The following is a 17,001-nucleotide window of genomic DNA, read 5'->3' on the forward strand; positions in this document are numbered from 1 at the left end:
TATGTTGTATTCTATAATTCTAATTCTCTCAGTCATTTAGACACATCCAATTTCTTTATTACACAATAAATCTCCTGAGATATTTATTTTAATTAATTTTTGTTTTTACTAAATTAAAAAAATTCTAGAAATTAAAAAAAATTTTTTAAACAGTTCTCAGAATTACTTTATATCTATTATATTCTTCTCTCATAAGGTCTGACTTATAATCAACCTTGGCTACATATGCAGTTTTGGAGTCCAATTTATTTTCAATAAAAGTTTGTGGACATTGTTGGGGAAAATTGGAAAAAGTTTTTCCTCTGTTACATATTCTTCAATATTAACATAAGTACCATGATCCCCCATGTGTCTCTTCCTGATCTATCATTGACTCTAATTACATGCATCTTTTATCTTCTTAATCCAATTCTCTTTGACTGTATTTTCAAAACTGTCTTCTAATTTTAGGTGCTTTTTATGTGGTTTTTATTTCTATAATGATTTTATTTCATTTTTTGCTTCCATTTATCATCTGTCAAATTATCTTATTATCCCTCCTTTGGTTTCTTTGTCTTCTTTGAGCTTTTATTTTTTCCCTTAGAGTTCAAGTTAACTTTATATGGAATTTATTTTCTTTGAAATTTTCTTCTGTAGGTTTCTTTGAAATGCCTCTTCTGATGTTTAATTTTCAACTAATTTTTGCTGCTTATATTCTTTTATAACTTTCCTGTAATACCATAGTTTAGACCATGTGCTGGTTCTGTTGTTATTTTTAAAAAATATCTATTTCTTTATTTGGTGTGCCAGGTCTTAGTTGTGCCATGTAGGATATTTTAGTTGTGGCATGTGGGATCTAGTTCCCTTACCAGGAATCGAATTTGAGCCCCCTGCATTGGGACTGAAGAGTCTAAGCCACTGGACCACCAGGGAAATCCCTATTTTTCCTTTTATATTGATGTTTCTTGGGCCTGGGCCATCTACTTGCCCAACAGTAGTATGGGGAGGCATAGGAGGAATGACCTAACCTGGCAATGCAGTCTCACACAATTTTTTTTTCTAAATTATATTAATTTATTTACTTTTTATTGAAGGACAATTGTTTTATAGGATTTTGTTGTTTTCTGTCAAACCTCAACATGAATCAGCCATAAGTATACATATACCCTCTCCCTTTTGAACCTCCCTCCCATCTCCCTTCCCATACCACCCCTCTGGGTTGATACAGAGCCCCTGTTTGAGTTTTCTGGGCCATACAGCAAATTCCTGTTGGCTATTTAATTTACATATGGTAATGCAAGTTTTCATGTTACTCTTTCCATGCATCTCACCCTCTCCCCATGCCCATAAATCTATTCTCTATGTGTTTCTCCATCGTTGCCCTGTAAATAAATTCTTCAGTACCATTTTTCTAGATTTCATATACATGCTTTAGTATACAGTATTTATCTTTCTCTTTCTGACTCGCTTCACACTGTGTAATAGGTTCTATGTTCATCCACCTCATTAGAACTGACTCAAAGGCGTTCCTTTTGTTGGCTGAGTAATATTCAATTGTGTATGCATACCACAATTCTTTATCTATTCATCTGTCAATGGACATATTGATATTGTCACAGAGGTCTCTGACACTATCCTCAGTTCTTTTCTTTCTTTTTACTTTATTCTGTTCTTCAGAAATTATTTACCATTTTATCTTGCAGCTCACTGATTCATTCTTCTGCTTCAGATATTCTGCTATTGATTCCTTCTAGAGTATTTTTAATTTCAGTAGTAGTGTTGTTTCTCTCTGTATGCTTATTATTTAATTCTTCTAGGTCTTTGTTAATTGATTCTTGCATTGTCTCCATTTTGTTTTCAAGGTTTTTGATCATCTTTGCTATCATTATTCCGAATTCTTTTTCAGGTAGTTTGACTATTTCCTCTTCATTTATTTGGACTTCTGTGTTTCTAGTTTGTTCCCTCGTTTGTGTAGTATTTCTCTGCCTTTTCATTATTTTTTTAAACTTATTGTGTTTGAGGTCTCCTTTTCCCAAGCTTCAAGGAAAGTTGAATTATTTCCTTGAAGAAGATTGAACTCTTTCTTCCTTTTGGTTTCTGCCTTCCTAAGGTTGTTCCAGTGGTTTGTGTAAGCTTCCTATAGAGTGAGACTTGTGCTGAATTTTTGTTTGTTTGTTTGTTTTTCTTCTGATGGACAAGGCTGAGTGAGGTGGTAATCCTGTCTGCTGATGATTGGGTTTGTATTCTTGTTTTGATTGTTGTTTAGATGACAACCCACTCCAGTACTCTTGCCTGGAAAATCCCATGGACGGAGGAGCCTGGTAGGCTGCAGTCCATGGGGTCGCTAAGAGTTGGACATGACTGAGCGACTTCACTTTCACGCATTAGAGAAGGAAATGGCAACCCACTCCAGTGTTCTTGCCTGGAGAATCCCAGGGACAGCAGAGCTTGGTGGGCTGCCATCTATGGGGTTGCACAGAGTCGGACACAACTGAAGCGACTCAGCAGCAGCAGCATAGGGTGCTACTGGTGGTTGGGTGATACTAGGTCTTGTATTCAAGTGGTTTCCTTTGTGTGCTCACTATTTGATGTCCCCTAGGCTTAGTTTTCTGGTAGTCTAGTGTCTTAGAGTCAGTGCTCCCACTCCAAAGGCTCAAGGCTTGATCTCTGATCAGGAATTAAGATTCCACAAGTGGTTTGTTATGGCATTGAGTGAGACTAAAACAAATATCCAAAAACAAGAAACCAAAGATGAACCCTAGACAAATGGCAGTTACAAAATCAGGTAAATAATAGTTAAAGTAATGGAATATACACATATACATATACACCCATGAGCAAAGTCAAAGCAGTTGACCTGGTGAACAAAAGAAATAAAAAATTATACTCACTAGTTAAGAACTAACTAAAGCACAAGCTGGAAAACAAAACTAAACGAAGGTGCCAAGTGGCAAATAAAGCAATGAAAATAAAACTAACAAATATGTTGAGAGGAAAGAAAGAATAGATATGCAAAGTTAAATAGATGCAGATGAAGAAATATATACATTAAAGATTAACTGCAAGGGGAAAAGAACAGTAGGAAAGGCAAACAAAGGAATAAATGTAGAAAAAATATAATAGGTTTAAAAAATTAAAAATTAAGATTATAAAAAAGAGAAAAGAAAATGGAAGAAGAAAGAAAAAAGGAAAACTTCACAGAACTGCAACAGCCTAACATAGAGGCAGAGGTTTATAACAACAACAAAATGTGTGACTGAATATACACATATATGTACACCCATAAGCAAAATCAAAACACTCCAACAAAAATAAAATACAATAGATTGACACAGCGAACAAAGAAAACCAAAAATTATGTCCACCAGAACAAAACTAAGTAAAGCACCAACCGGAAAACAAAACTAAAGCAAGGTGCCAATTGGGGAATAAAGCAATGAAAATAAAACTAACAAATATGTTGAGAGGAAAGAAAGAATAGATATGCAAAGTTAAATAGAGGTAGATGAAGATTTATATACATTAAAGATTAACTGCAAAGGGAAAGAACAGTAGGAAAAACAAACAGAAGAACAAATGTAGAAAACATAATAATACGTTTAAAAAGTTAAAAATTAAAATTTAAAAAAGAGAAAAGAAGGAAAATGAAAGGAAAACTGCACAGAACTGCAAAAGCCCAAAACAGAGGCAGAGGTTTATAACAGCAATAAAAAAATGTGGTTGAGAAAAAAAAAGCTCAAAAGCTTAATTATATTTCATAGTGCCAATAAAATTGACAACTACAACAGAGGGAGAAGAAAAGGGAAAAAAAACCCCAACGATTCAAAAGAATCTACAGAACAAGTCTAAACATAAGAATAATAAGTGTTTTTCTTGAGTCACTGCTGTCAGAGTCCTTTCCCTTGCTGGGAGTCACAGTCCACCTCACCTCCCCAAGATGCCCTCCAGCATTGTGCTGATCTCTGGACATGCTGCGAGGGCAGCTCAGATTCTAATCTAGTGCTACTCCTGTGTGTTCTTGCCTCCCGTGTCCATAGCTATCAGAACTACTGCATTTTCTTTTGTGGGAGCTCTCAATGACCCTTTATATATTCCAAAGACACACAGTCTGCCTAGTTGATTGTGTAGATTTAATCTGCAGCTTGTACAGCTAGTGGGAAGGCCTTGCGTCTTCTTCCTTAGCCACACTGCCCCTGGGTTTCAATTGTGGTTTTATTTCCACCTCTACATGTGGGTCGTCCACTGGGGTTTGCTCCTCAGGCTGCCCTGGAGGACTTGGGTTTGCCCCTGTGAGGGCCAGGTGTGGAAGTGGTGCAGCTGCTTGGGTCACAGGGGTACTGGTAGCACCAGGTACTCAGGGGAGTTGGCAGCTAGGGCAGCAGGAAATATAGTGCTCTAGAAGGGTGTGGCAACCAGTATTGGCCAATTCACTCCAATATTCTTGCCTGGAGAAACCCCCTCCCTGACAGAGAAGCCTGTCTACAGGGTTGTAAAGAGTCGGAGATGACCAAAGCGACCCTGCACGCATAGACATAAGACTGTTTTTGCCTGTGGCAGCTCTGCCCTGGTGAGAGTTGAGTGTGAAGGTTGCACAGTTGCTTGGCTTATGGGGACCCTGATGGCACCAAGAGTGCAGGGACACGAACTGCCTCCAGCGCAGGGCTTATGGCCCTATCAGAGTCTTTTTTTGAGCCTCTTGTATCTGGCCATCTGAAGCCCTCTTTGGCTGGTCTTTCAGCTCCTCCCATTCAGGCGCTTAGTTTCTCTTGCCTGGGGTCCTTCTCTGTAGATTGGTGTGTCAGGCACATAAAGGAGCACCCTGGGTGGGGTCCCACTCTGTAGTTCAGTATTAATTGGCCAGGCTTTCTATTGTTCAGCTGTGGATGCTGGTGTGTGGGGGGAGAGACACTATGGTGATGGCTCCACCCACTACGTGTTACTCAGCTGTATCGCCTTGCTTCCATGGCTGCCCGGCTTTCCTCCATAGACATTTCCTCCCACAATCTCCTCCCTCACCTCCGCTCGATCCATCTCTCCACAGTCAACAACAGCCCTCGCCCTGGGATTGCTCCATAATCCCTAAATTCCAGCTCCCAGTCGCTGCACCTTCCAGGGGACCAGCGTTCCTCTCCGGGTATGTATGGCTGCGGCAAGGACTGTCTGATTCTCATTCTATTTAGGCTGCCACAGATCAGCTATTTCACGCTCAGCCTTAAATGTTTCTCCTCTGACTCAGACAATTGCCCTGAAGTGGGGATCGGAACCCTGCTTCAGTTCCCCCACCTGCCGAGGGCAGGTCTAGTCCTACTAACACTCCTATTTTTTCCCCTAGTTCCTTCATCCTACTGAGTTTTGCGTGGTTGTATATATTCTTTTCCACTGGTCAGGTACTCCTGTCTGCTCTCACCTGGTGTTTTGCATGCACTTTTGTTCCTGAAGATGTACTCCTGATGTATCGGTGGAGAGAGATGTACTCCATGTCCACCTACTCCTTTGCCATCTTGTTCTCCTCCACTTTTTTAAATCCAAAATCCCTCTATCATCTTCTCTCTGATTCATGTCTCCCCTTAATTTGTGTATTTCTCTTTTGGGGGACAATCAAGTGGTCCTTGGGGAAGGGGAAGGGTACAAGGACGGTTGGAATGTCAAAAGTCTTCCACGGACAATCTAGCATGTACTTAATGCACATTTAGCTCCCTCCAGTAGTAGAATTGCAATTGCCATTTGCCCTCTCTGCTGTTTTCTGTTTTTCTGTTGAACTGCTTCCCAGTTATGAGGCACTACTATTGTTTTGGCAAATATTCTTTCTAGTTTATGATTCAGATTTTTGCATTCCCAGATTCATTAGAGATGATGTTTCTTCTTCACATTTTGCTGCTTTCATTGTGCTTTGAGGAACACTATTAAACAGAAAAACATTTATACCACTATCTTTAATTACAAATCCCCATTCCAGTGGGGGATTTTTTTTTTTTTTTTGAATTCTAAAGAAACCTAATTACAAATTATCTTTAAGGGACTCACAGTGACTAAACTCTGTGAAAAATTTATCAAAATATAAATCCACTAAGGCATCACCAAAATTTTCACTGAGAACTCAAGGGGTTTCTAGCTAGCAATAGTGTTCATTCATGTTCATATTCCCATAATATTATTATTACTGAGCCATTAACTCACAAAATGGTGGTTGGAATGTGTAAAACCTAAGGCTGGGATAAGACTGAAGGTTTTAACTTTGGTCTAGTTAGTTTCAACATTGTTTAGTAGGAAATGAGGGAGTCATTGACATCTTTACAAGGGAAGTCATTTGATTATAACTCTGGCTTCCCCCGTGCCTCAAACGGTAAAAAATCTGTCTGCAATGCAGGAGACCTAGCTTCTATCCCTGAGTCAGGAAGATCCCCTGGAGAAGGAAATGGCAGCCCACTCCAGTATTATTGTCTGGAGAATTCCAGGGACAGAGGAGCCTAGTAGGCTACACTCCATATGATTCCAAAGTGGCAGATACACTGAGCAAGTTTCACTTTTACTTTCACTTTTACTGTTCAAGAAAGATGCATTGAAGATAGAAGAGAAGAAAGATTAGCAGAGAGGAGACTGATTAAGGGGCTCCCACAATTGTATTTTTGGAATTTGTATCATTTTTTTCACTGACTATGTCAGATTTACCAATCCTGAAATAGAGAATAAAAAGAGCAAAATATTACCTATATTTGGCAAACTCTCTAGTGTAAATGACATTGGTCACAGTTCCCCTGCTTGTCCATTACTAAAATACTACAAGTTCCAATTTTACTCAGAACAATTGCTGGCTACCTGAAATGCACATAACACTCTGCACCAAGATGATGACATAGGAAGCCCCTAAATTTCCTTCCTCCCACTTACACACTGAATATGTGGTTACACATGGAGCAGTTCCTTTAAAGAGGAATCCAGAAACTAGTTGAGTGACTCCTACACATGGGGAGACTAAGAGAATAGCAGCATTGAAATAGGTAAGAGAGACTGAGACATATTCTTACCATAAAAATTCCTACCCCCATCAAGCACCATATAGTTAAGAGAGAACCCCTAACTCCCAAATTATCCATGAGAAGTGAAGGGTTTGAACCACAACTATACAGCCCAGACTTTTAAGGCTTCCACATCTAGGGGATAAGTCTCCCAAATCACCCAGTTCTGAAATCCAAAGGGGCTTATGTTCATGAGTCCTACAGGATTATAGCAAACATAGAAGTAGTTGTTAACAGGTGTGCAGACACTAAATGCAGCTATACCTTCCATGGCTCAGTGCAGGGAGCAGGTAAAAACAAACAAAAAAGGCCAATTTTCTATTGCCAATATGCTAGTGTATATTGTGGATACACAATATAAAGGATGTAACTTGTGACATTGAGAATGTAAAATGTGGGAGAAGGAAATGTAAAAATGTAGAGGTTTTGTATGCATTTGAAGTTGAGTTGTTACCAGCTTAAAACAGACTGTTATAACTGTAAGATGTTTCATGTAAGCCTCATGGTAACTACAAAGCAAAACCTATAGTAGACACACAAAAGATAAAGGAGTCAAAGTATCAAATGATTTCAGATCATTTGATGATCTGAAAATAATCAAATCACAAGGAAAAGACAGAGAGAGAAAGAAACAAAGGGACTGCAAAATAATCAGAAAACACTTAACAAAATGGCAATATTCAGTCAAAACCTATCAATAATTACCTTAAATAAAAAATGGATAAGATTATCCAATTAAAAGACAGAGTGGCTGATTGGATAAAGGAGCAAGACCCAATTTTATGTTGCCTGAAAGAATATCACTTCAGCAATATGGATGCACAGCCTGAAACAGAAGGAATGGAATGAGATTTTCCATGTAAATGTAAACAAAACCAAACCAGGAATAGCTTTTTCTGTATCAGGTAGAATAGAGTTTAAAACAAAGACAGTAACTGGAGATAACATTTCTGGCTTTGAAGATGAAGAAAAGGACTCATAAGCCAAGGAATGTGAGTGGCATCTAGAAGCTGTAAAGGACAAGGAAATGGATTCTTTCCAAGAGCTCCAGTGAAACCCATGTTAGAACTGTTGGATGATAAATTTGTGTTGTTTTCAGTTCAGTTCAGTTCAGTTCAGTCGCTCAGTTGTGTCTGACTCTGCGACCCCATGAACCTCAGCACATGAACATCAGCCTCCCTGTCCATCACCAACTCCCGGAGTTCACCCAAACTCACATTGAGTCGGTGATGCCATCCAACCATCTCATCCTCTGTCGTCCCCTTCTCCTCCGGCCCTCATTCTTTCCCAGAATCAAGGTCTTTTCAAATGAGTCAGCTCTTCTCATCAGGTGGCCAAAGTATTGGAGTTTCAGCTTCAACATCAGTCCTTCCAATGAACACCCAGGACTGATCTCCTTTAGGATGGACCGGCTGGATCTCCTTGAAGTCCAAGAGACTCTCAAGAGTCTTCTCCAACACCACAGTTCAAAAGCATCAATTTTTCTGTGCTCAGCTTTCTTTACAGTCCAACTCTCACATCCACTTGTGACTACTGGAAAAACCATAGCCTTGACTAGATGGACCTTTGTTGGTAAAGTAATGTCTCTGCTTTTTAATATGCTGTCTAGGTTGGTCATAACTTTTCTTCCAAGGAGTAAGCGTCTTTTAATTTCATGGCTGCAGTCACCATCTGCAGTGATTTTGGAGCCCAAAAAAATAAAGTCAGTCACTGTTTCCACTGTTGTTTTAAGCCACTGTATTATAATAATTTGTAATGACCCAGAAACCTGCTGGAATAAAACTATACCTATAGGAACTATGTGCTTAGTTGCTCAGTCATGTCCAACTCTTTGTGACCCCATCGACTGTAGCCTGTCAGGCTCCTCTGTTAATAGGGATTCTCCAGGCAAGAATACTGGAGTGGGTTGCCATGCCCTTCTCCAATGGATCTCCCAACCCAGGGATCAAACCCAGGTGTCCTGAATTTCAGGCAGATTCTTTGCTGTCTGAGTCACCCAGGAAGCCCAAAAGGGATTATACCTATAGGAATATATATATGAATTACAGCATGAAATATGTCACTGCCCATATTTTGCCAATTCAGTTTTGACTATTTGAAGCAAAATATGGAAAATACCATAGAGACAATGACCAAAGCCCTCTAAAAGTTGAGAGCAAAAGAAGGACAATAAGGACTTCAAGAAGTGGGGGACGTTTGATCTGGGTTTTTGAGGTTTAATACAATTTAAAGAAGTAGACACGAGGAAGACAAATTCTAAGCAGAAGAATGCAAATAACAAAAGTAAGTACTATGTTAGGATAGAGGTAGTATTATGGTATGGTTGATTTGTTTAATATTGCTGAAATATTTTATTATTAAATGTTTTTATTGAATTAAAAATTTATTAAGTATTCAGAATGCAATGGTATAGAGAAGCTTAGGCTGGAACCAGATTGTAAAAGGTTTTGAATATTAGACAAAGTCCATTATTTTTATCTAACACATATTAAACATAATAAATTGATATATTAAAAACATGTTATTTTTTTTAGAAAAAGGTAGAGCCTTAGTCAACAATTACTTTAGAAAGGAAAACTGGCTGCGGAATAAAGGGAAGAAAGATTAATTGGCAGGAGAATAGTTAGAAGGGCACTGACCCTATCTAGATGAGGTGATGACATCTAGATGAGGTTCTCTATCTTGTGGACCTTTGGGCATTTGTGAAATTCAAGGCCAATGTGCTTAACTTAAAATTATATTTACAAGCAATTTATCTTGAAACATATTACTTCAGTTAGCCCCAGTGCTGAAATAATTTTGATCTTCAGAGCCAGGTTGATTTTCTTGGTTGGACAGAGGGAGAGCCTCTTATATATTCCACCTTCCTTGGTTGGGCTGTAATCCTGCTCAGTACTCTACCATGATCTCTGAGATAATTCTGCTTCTATTCTTATGAGGTCCATTACCTGTATCGTTAGATTCTGGCTGCCTGCCTCAGCTGTGGGTACCTTGCACTTAAAGGCTCTTGAAAACTTGTCAATTTCTCCAGAAGAAGTAAAAATAATTTCCTTGAGTTTATTTTTTCTCGCTGTGCTTTTCTTCTAACCAACTGTCTCCTGCTTTTTTTTCTATCTCTTGTGTTCTGTGAAGCACTTCCCTCCAACCACTCCCTAGGCTCCTTTGTTTAGGCAACATCCCACAAGGAGCAACCTTCAGCTTTGTTTTTATGGTGTCATTCTAGATGGGAAACATGGTAGAGGAGGTGGGTTTTGTGACAAGGAATTCATTGGGTTAGGATGAGAAGGAATGAGAGGATAAAGATAGTTGGAATATTTCACCTGGGTGCCTGGGAGAATGTAATTCATTAACAGATAATGAAAATTAAGGGGGGAACTGACTTAGCCAGCCAAGGTTTGATTTTAGAACATGTTGAATATGAGGCTATAAATGCCTCATTTTAGTGAAGCTGAATAGCAGACATTTGGAAATGGCAGTGTTGCCTGGTAGAAATAATGATTCTATGGTAAAATTTTCTGGCAGATGTAAAGGAATATAGTTTTAGAGGTGAAAATATGTGAGGTGAGACATGGTGAAGAAGAGGAGGGCCAAAGAAAGAAAAAGATCATGGGCAGGTTGCTTTGTTATCCTTGGCAGTCTTTTTTTCTTCTATTAGTAAGAAGTTTGGTTGTTTCAGTGAGGATGTCTTCCTGCCCAATTTATAGCAGCTGGAAGTCACTGTTCTTGTTCTTGGACCCACTGCTCTTGTCATTTTGCCTAGGATATGGGGATTTGACAAATTGATTCTCTAGTGGCCTATCTCATTCAGTGCCATTTTGCCACTAAAATTAAAAGCCTGCAACCTGATCTGCATGTTATGGTAAACATTCTGCCTTTACCTAGTGAAGTCTCTTGAAGTTAACCTGAGAGGGAATATCCAAATACTCTTTTCCCATTTGAGTCTATGACAATAAGCAGTAATGAAAATGCAGTCTTTTGAATGGAAAAAAAATGATCTGCACCCATGTTGGTATGTTCTGGGAATAATACGTCAATGCCTCCAAATTGCTTAATATATTTCTTTATACTAATGGCTAGCTCAGTTGCACCCATGTGAAAAGTTTTTAATTTGGTTAAATTTATACTTGGAGCTGTTAGAAATTAGAGCTTTGCAGGGGTTCCTTCCCTCCTTTCATTGTAATTCTCATGTGAATTTCTCCCCTGCAAAGTTATGCAGCTCTCCATCTGGCCATATTCAAAAGCTATCTTTCTCATAGAACTTTGATAAAATGCATCAGCTTCTTTGGAATCAGATTAGCATCTTGATCTGAGAGCTTTCTAGGGTCTTTCTGCTGACAGGAGTTGAAAACCTCATAAATAAAAATACTTCTTTGCCTCTATGTTGTGATGGACTCTGTGGAAGAGAAAGACAATTAGATTTAAACATCTTTTCATTCGATGTTCCAGATACTCTCTTCTTCCATGACTTGACAGTAATGCCCTCTCTTCTAGTGTTATCTACCGTGAAGATTGTGTAATGGCCCTGGAAAGTTAAATAGCACCCTTCAAACTAGCATTTGCTTCTAACTACTCTAGAAATCTTCTCAGTGGAAGATGTGGATTCTTTGTGTGTCGTTATCAATTACTATCATTCTAAGTAAGGTAATGCTGAATTAATTTGTTTTCTCAGAATTTTCATGTCCAAAAAATACTCAATGATAATTGATCATCTGTTTTGAATAAAACACCATAATAAAGTCTACATATGTTAGACTGAAATTAGATACTCAAATCTATGTCTCTTGTTAGCATAGGTTAATACTTTGTAGATGACATTTACGCACATAAGGAAATTCTGGGACACAAAATTCAGGCTTAGGTTCTGCTTAACTCAAGATACAACTGAATAAATTTGATATGAAACTCAATTTGACTTTAGCATCATGTTGTTTGTGATTTTCCTACTTTTGTATTAAAATGATTTGGGGAAAGGTGAGCTTATTACTATTATTAATGTATCTATGATAAAGATATTAATTATAATAATTTATATTATTTGAGAATAATGTGGTTAGGGTCTAAAAGAGTACTCTGACTATAAGATTTGGAGAAATATCAGTCAGGACATCAGCACTGTGGCAGCATGAGATGTTCATTTCAATCTACAATCAGTAAAATGTCCATAACTCACCAAAAGTTCTGTTGCCCAACACATTAGGATGCTGGAAAATTCCACATATCCATATATCTAAATGTGGGTGTATTGAAGCAAATGGAGGAGGAAAAACTGGGGGGAGAGTGAAGGCAGTGACTGTGATACTGCAGCCCTAGCCACAGCAGCTGAGCCCGCCAGCTCAGAGAACCCAGGATCAGGAGAAGAAGCTATGCACATAATCTGGCTTCGTGGCCACAGCAGTGTCCATGACCACAGAGGAGTGGGCAGCAGCATCACGGCCTATGACCCTGTCCCTCCAGCTGTGGAAGCACCTGTGTCTCTGGCCCATCAATCTGTAGTAGTGGCACCCGTGAACCTGACCAGCCCACAGGTAGCAGAGACACCCTTGTCTTCCCTCCTTTTCACCTGTGGTGACAGAGGCCGCAACCCCAGTCAAGGTGGAAGCACCAGCCATCCCTGTGTTCCAGACAGCCATGCCAGCAACAGCTGCGACACCAGCAGCCGCAAGGCACCGGAGACCCAGAAGGCATAAGCAACAGCAACAGGGGCACTGGGCAACACCTCTGGCAGAGGTGGTAGATGATAAAAAGTGCTGATCTTAAATATAACCACAGTCAGCTCAGGTTGGGGCTTCCCAGGTGGCACTAGCGGTAAAGAACCTGCCTGTCAGTGCAGGAGACGTAAGAGATGTGGGTTCTATCCCTGAGTTGGGAAGATCCCCTGGAAGGGGAATGGCAACTCACTCCAATATTCTTGCCTGGAGAATTCCATGGACAGAGGAGCCTGGGGGGCTACAGTCCATAGGGTCTCAAAGAGTCAGACACGACTGAAGCGACTTATCACAGAACAGCACGGCTCAGGTAAGAGAAACCAAAAATTTGCGCTACAGCACCATGTACTGAAAAACAAAAGAAAGACCTTTAATTACTAATGGTGAATTGTCAGAATCAAGTAAAAAAAGATTTGCCTAAAGGAGAAATGTGTTTGTTACCTCATATGCACAGGTGGAGGAACAACCATCAAGCACATGAAAAAACATGGTATCATGGTATCACAAAAAGAAGACGTTATAACTCCATAAACTGAACTTAAAATCATGGAATATTGTGATTGAACTAATGGAGAATTCAAAAGAGCTGTTATGAATAAACTCAGTGAGCTGAACTCAGAAATGAAATTCAGTGAGCTTAGGAATAAAGATAATGAAGAGAAAAAATACTTTACCAAAGAGATTTTCTCTATAAAAAGATTTTATAGAGATTTTCTATAGAGATTTTCTCTATAAAAAGAACCAAGCTGAAATCTTGGAGCTGAAGAACTCGATAAATGAGTTGAAGAACACATTCAGAAGCATTGTAAATAGAGCAGACTATGTGGAAGACAGAGTTAGTGATCTCAAAGATAGAAATATAGAAATACAGTCAGAAGAGGAAAGAGAACTATGATATAAAAAATTGAGGAGATTCTGTGAGAACTATCTGACTTCATTAGGAAGCTCAACATAAGAATAATTGGTATTACAAATGGAGAAGAGAGGGAGAAGTAAGCAGAAAATTTATTTAAATAATAGCTGGGAATGTTTCAAACCTGGGGAAAGAACTGGATATATAAGTCCATGAAGCTTAGAGAACACCTGATTACCTCAACACAAAAAGACTTTATCAAAGACACATTATACTAGAACTGCCAAAAGTGAGTGACAAAGAATTCTAAAGATAGCAAGGGAAAAAGGACAGTGACCTACAGAGGAACCCTCATTAGGTTATCAGCAGATATCTCAGCAGAAACCCTATAGCCCAGGATAGAGTTGAATGATATATTAAAAATATTGAAAGATAATGTTCAGCAAGAATACTCTATCCAGCAAAAGGATTATCATATCTGAAGGAGAAATAAATGCTTTCTCAGACAAACAAAAGCCGAGGGAGTTCATCACCACTAGACCTGCCTTACAAGAAATGTTGAAAGGAGCTCTCCTACCTGAAATGAAAAGGTAAAAGTAATGAAATTCTATATCAGAATAGGCTGCTAAATACTTAATTATAGCATACAGGTTAAAGGCAAAGAAGTCAGTATGAATAACTGTAGCAACTTCAGTTTGGTTATAAACTCACAAAGTAAAAAGGACTAATTTGAGACAAAACAAAAAACAAAAAAACAAAAAAACATAAAAGGGGAATAGGTCAGAGCTTGTATAGGCAAAAGAAATTAAATGCTATTAGTAGGAAAAGGACTATTTTATTTATGAGAATTTATATACAAACTTCATGGTAATCACAAAACATAAATCTAGAGCAGAGATATAAAACATTAAAAAAAAATGGAACTGAGAAAACATCTTAGAAAACCAGCAAATTAAAATGGCAGATAGAAACATAAGAAAAACAAAAATGGAGGTATAGCGCAACCAGAAAACAGAAGATAAAATGGCAGTACTAAGTCTCATTTATCAACAGTTACTCCAAGTGTAGATGGACTGAACTCATCAATCAAAAGCCACATAGTTACTGGCTGGATTAAGAAAATAAACAAGACCCAATGTTATTCTATCTCTGGGAGACTCAGTTCTGAAGACAAATATAGGATCAAAGAAAAGGAATGAAAGATGATACTCCAAGCAAACGGCAGCCAGAAGAAAGTATGGTGTAGCCATACTTAGGTCAGACCATCAAGCCAAAAATAGTAACAGGAGACAAAAATAGATATTATATTATGATAAATGGGTGAATTTATCAAGAAAACATAACACTCAGTAATATGTACCTAATATAGGAGCACCAAAATATATAAAGCAGTTATTAACAGACCTAAAGGGGAAAACTAACAGCAACACAATGATAGCAGGGGTTTTAACAATCTACTTATGTCAATGAATAGATCATCCAAACAGAAAGCCTGTTTCAACAAGGAAGCAATGGCCAAAAATAAAATACTAGACCAGATAAGGACTTACAAAGAGCATTCCATTCAAATGCAGCTTAATAATGCATCTTCTCAAATGTGCATGGAACATTCTTAAACAGAGACCTTATGTTGGAACACAAAATGTCTCAACAAATTTAAGAAGAGTGAAGTACTGAATAAGATCAAGAATATCAAGAATAATATCAAGCGTCTTTTCCCAACCACAGTGAAATTAGAAATCAACTACAAGATGAAAGCTGAAAAAAACACAAATAGGTAAAGACTGAACAACATGCTGTGCTGTGCTTAGTCACTCAATTGTGTCTGACTCTTTGTGACTCTATGGATTTTAGCCTGCCAGGCTCCTCTGTCCTTGGGGATTCTCTGGGCAAGAGTACTGGAGTGAGTTGCCATGCCCTCCTCCAGGGGATCTTCCCAACCCAGGGATTGAACACAGGACTCTTGCATTGCAGGCAGATTCTTTATTATCTGAGCCACCAGGGAAGCCCAAGAATACTGGAGTGTGTTGCCATGCCCTCTCCCAGAGGATCTTCCTGACCCAGGAATCGAACCAGGGTCTCCTGCATTGCAGGCAGATTCTCTATCAATTGAACACCAGGGAAGCCCTAAACAACAAGCTAATGAACAACTATTGGGCCAGTGCAGAATCAAAGAAGAAATCCATAAATACCTGATAAGTGAAAATGAAAATATAACACAGCAAAATCTATGGAATGCAGCAAAAGCCATTCTAAAAGGGGACTTTATAGCAATACAGACCCACCTTGAGAAACAAGAAAAATCTCAAAAAACCTAATACATCTAAAGAATCTAGAAAAAGAAGAACAAACAAAGCCCAACTTTAGTAGAAAAAAGAAAAAATAAACATCAAAGTGGGAATAAATGAAACAAAGACTAAAAGACAATAGAAGAAGAGCAATGAAATCAAGAACTGGTTCTCTGAAAAAATAAACATTGAAAAGCCTTTAGCTTGACTAAGAAAAAATAAGAGAAGACTCAGGTAAATAAAATAAAAAATGAAAGAAAAAAAATTACAGTGCAAACCACAGATATACAAAAGATTATAAGAGAATACTATGAACAGCTATGCACCATCAAACTGAACAATCTAGAAGAAATGGACAAATTCTTAGAATCATACCACCTTCTAAAACTGAATTGTGAGAAACAGAAAATCTTAATAGACTGATAATTAGTAAGGAAATTAAAACAGTAATCAAAAACTTCCCCCAAACCAAATGGCCAAAATTATATGGGTTGGCTGTGGCGGATTCATTTTGATATTTGGCAAATCTAATACAGTTATGTAAAGTTTAAAAATAAAATAAAATTAAAAAAAAATTATATGGGTTGGCAGGAAAATTCTAATGAATATTCAAATAATAAATAACACCTGTCCTCAAACTCTTCCAAAAGCCTGAAGAGAAGGGACTACTTCCTAACATATTTTACAAAGCCAGCATTCATACTGATACCAAAAGCAGACAAAAACAACACAAAATAGATTTTTACAGGTCAATGTTTCTGATGAACATGGATGCAAAAAATCCTTAACAAAATATTAGCAAACTGAAAACAATAAGGATCATAAACCATGATTCATTTGGACCTATTCCATGGAGGCAAGGATGATGGTTCAATAGCCACAAATCAATCAACATGATACACCATATTAACAAAAAATAAAAATCACACAAACATCTCAATAGATCTGTTAAAAGCATTTGATAAGATTTAACAGCCATTTATGATAAAACTCAATAAAATGAGTATAGAAGGAATGTACCTCAATGTAAGAAGGTAATATATGACAACTCCCAGCTAACATCACATTCAATGGTCAAAAAGCTGACAGCTTTTCTCTAGGATCAGGAACAAGACAAGGATGTCCACTATCCCTACTTCTATTCAACGTGGTATTGGAAT

At 38.1% G+C, this 17,001-nt stretch overlaps 1 long non-coding RNA gene across 1 annotated transcript in view; it reads left to right on the forward strand.

Annotated features, from left to right (window-relative positions):
• The window catches only part of LOC129643475 (uncharacterized), a 68,472-nt gene that overhangs the window by 802 nt on the left and 50,669 nt on the right, over window positions 1-17,001 (forward strand). The window lies entirely within an intron of this gene.

This window comes from Bubalus kerabau, chromosome 2, assembly GCF_029407905.1.
Source record: "Bubalus kerabau isolate K-KA32 ecotype Philippines breed swamp buffalo chromosome 2, PCC_UOA_SB_1v2, whole genome shotgun sequence".
In the NCBI taxonomy this organism is placed as follows: Eukaryota; Metazoa; Chordata; class Mammalia; order Artiodactyla; family Bovidae; genus Bubalus; species Bubalus kerabau.